Genomic DNA, 3343 nt, shown 5'->3' on the forward strand with positions numbered 1-3343 from the left:
TGGCCTACCTGCTCAAGAGCCTAGCAAGCACTTGAGAGATTTCCAGGCAGCCTGTTCTACTGTCAGGCGTGATGGCACTGATGAAACTTCAATTCTGCTGAAAGCTTTTCCATTTTCTCTGGAGGAAAAAGCAAGAGAGTGGTACTACACTCAACCTCTAGCAAATGTATCCAACTGGAATACACTCAGAAAGGAGTTTCTGGAGAAATTCTTTCCATCTGAAGTTACTGATAAACTAAGGAAGGATATCTCCACAATTGTTCAGGATGACAATGAGACTCTCTTTGAATACTGGGAGCGCTTCAATAATCTTTTGGAAGCATGCCCCCACCACATGATTGACAAGATCGTGCTACTCAGCTATATCACACAGGGTATGAGACCCCAAGATAAGACCACATTGGAAAGTGCCAGCAATGGGTCTATGAAGAAGTACAAGACCACTGATGAAGCTTGGCAATTGATCAGTGATTTAGCTGAATCTACTAGGAACCACAGACAACAGCAAGGCCGTTCAAAAGCCGTTGCAGAAGTATCTTCTAGCAGAGAGACTGCTACTCTAACTTAGAGTATATATGAGATGACCAACTTGCTGAAGCAAATGCAGTTGAATCAACAAGCTCAGCAAGCTCAACCTCCTCCACCACAGCAAAACCAACAACTAGTCCCATAAAGAATTTGCGGAATCTGTGCTAATTATAGCCATTATACTGATGAATGCCCGCAGCTCCAACAAGAAGACAACATGGTGGCATCCACTCACAACTTCTATGACCGCCCCAACCAAGGGTACAATCAAAGTGGAAATAATAACCATGGATGGCAGGACAATTCAAACCAGAATTGGAGGGACAACAATAACAGAGGAGGCAGAGATAATCAGGGAAATCAGAGGTGGAACAATAACAACAACAGGTAGCAAAATCAACCTTACAGAGCACCTCACCTGAGGCAGAACCAAGGACCACAGAATAATCAGCAGCAGACCTCTCAATTTACTCATTCTTCGTTATCTTCTAATGAAGATCTACAATAATCTTTTGAGAAAAGACAACAGACCATGGAAAACAACATCATGAATAGTATTAATGCCAGTCTGAATGGTCTCACCTCTACTCTGTAAGCTTTTATGACACAGTTTGGATCAGCACAAGATTTCAGTAACCAACCTTCAAGCACCACTGGAATCCCCTCTCAACCATTACCCAATCCAAAGGGAGGCATTAATGCCATCACCTTGAGGTCCGGAAACACACTGCAGGAGAGGAATCAGGAGGAACCAAGGTCACCAGAATATGCCTCAGCTGAAGAGGTGGTAGAAATCAAAGATGTTGAAGAGGAAGAGGATATACAGGACATAGCTGAAGAAGAAACAACTCAACCACAGAAGGAAGCACCAAAAGGCGCAGACACCACAGAAAACACTACTCCTATTCCATTTCCACAACTTGCAAGGAAGCCCAGGAAGCAGCTGGAACCCGATCCTAAAATGGTAGAGATATTCAAAAAGGTTGAGGTAACTGTTCCCCTTTTTGATGTTATTCAGCAGGTACCTAAATATGCAAAGTTTCTAAAAGACTTATGTATCCATAAAGACAAAATTAATGAATTAGAAACTATTCCTTTAGGTAGTTCTATATCTGCTTTAATGGGAGGATTACCTGAAAAATGTAGTGATCCAGGTCCTTGCATAGTTAGTTGTACTATTGGTGGTGTAGTAATTTATGATTGCATGTGCAATTTAGGAGCATGTGTCAGTATAATGCCTTTGTCTATATATGATGTTTTGAGGCTCCCTCCCTTAAAAAGGTCGGCAGCTCATTTTGTGTTAGCAGATAAAAGCATTATTATAGTGGCTGGAGTTGCTGAAGATGTTTTGGTGAACATTAAAGGGCTCACATTCCCCACTGATTTTTATATCTTGGAGATGCCCATGATGATTCAGATAAGCCATCATCAATCCTACTTGGAAGACCATTCCCGAAGACATCAAAATTCAAATTAGACGCTTTTTCAGGAACATACTCCTTTGAAATAGATGGCCGCATAGTAATCTTCAATCTGAATAGAGTCATTGACAAACCCCCAGATGATCGTTCTATCTTCCAGTGTGATGTCATAGATGAAAGTGTGGCTGAAGTTCAAAAGGAAGAGTTTGAAGAGAGGCACACTGGACAAGGTCCAAGTGTGGGGACCCTCTTAACTGACAATGGGGCACTTCGCCATTTTTACGAGCCCCAGATAATCCAGAGCCTGCCTATGATCAAAAGTTAGAATTGAAACCTCTCCCTCCACATCTCAAATACGCTTATCTTGAGGATGAGCAGAAGCTTCCGGTTATTATTGCAAGGGAACTGACTTCCAACAAGAAGAGCAGTTACTTGATGTACTGGAGCAATAAGAAGGCCATTGGTGGAGTTTGGCAGACATAGTGGGAATCAACCCTCAAGTATGCGAGCACATAATATTTTAGAAGAGGGAGCAAGACTGTCCATTAACCCAAAGAAGATTGAATCCCACAATCTTGGAAGTTGTCAAAAAGGAAGTGACCAGACTATTAGAAGCAAGTATCATATATCCATTTCAGACAGTGAATGGGTAAGCCCAGTACAAGTGTGCCCAAGAAATCTGGAGTCACTACAGTGAAGAGTGAGCACGGAGAGCTCAAGCAACTAGAGTTCAGAATGCTTGGAGAGTCTGCATTGATTACAGGCGTCTCAACCAAGCTACCCATAAGGATCACTACCCACTTCCATTCATTGATCAATGTTGGATCGCCTATCAGGTAAATCACATTATTGCTTTTTAGATGGTTACACAGGTTATTTCCAGATTCATATAGCTCCTGAGGATCAGGAAAAGACTACTTTACATGTCTTTGGACTTATTGATGAGCGGATATTTTATACGCTTTTTGGGGATAATTTCATATAGTTTAGAGTATGTTTTAGTTAGTTTTTAGTCTATTTCTAGTAGTTTTTAGGAAAAATTCATATTTCTGGACTTTACTATGAGTTGTGTGTTTTTCTGTAATTTCAGGTATTTTTCTGGCTGAAATTGAAGGAGCTGAGCAAAATCTGATTCAGGCTGAAAAAGGACTGCTGATGCTGTTGGATTCTGACCTCCCTGCACTCAAAGTGGATTTTCTGGAGCTACAGAACTCGAAATGGCGTGCTTCCAATTGCGTTGGAAATTAGACATCCAGGGCTTTCCAGCAATATATAATAGTCCATACTTTTCACAAGAATAGACGACGTAAACTGGCGTTCAACGCCAGTCTCTGCCCAATTCTGGCGTCCAGCGCCAGAAAAGGATCAAAAACTGGAGTTGAACGCCCAAACTG

General features: G+C 41.7%; 1 non-coding gene across 1 annotated transcript; it reads right to left on the reverse strand.

The window, feature by feature from the left end:
* Positions 1-232: 232 nt before the first annotated feature.
* On the reverse strand, positions 233-340 carry LOC112767939 (small nucleolar RNA R71). Its single transcript, XR_003185379.1, has one exon. It is a non-coding gene; the product is annotated as a small nucleolar RNA R71 (small nucleolar RNA).
* Positions 341-3343: the final 3003 nt, after the last annotated feature.

Source organism: Arachis hypogaea, chromosome 17 (assembly GCF_003086295.3).
Source record: "Arachis hypogaea cultivar Tifrunner chromosome 17, arahy.Tifrunner.gnm2.J5K5, whole genome shotgun sequence".
NCBI lineage: Eukaryota > Viridiplantae > Streptophyta > Magnoliopsida > Fabales > Fabaceae > Arachis > Arachis hypogaea.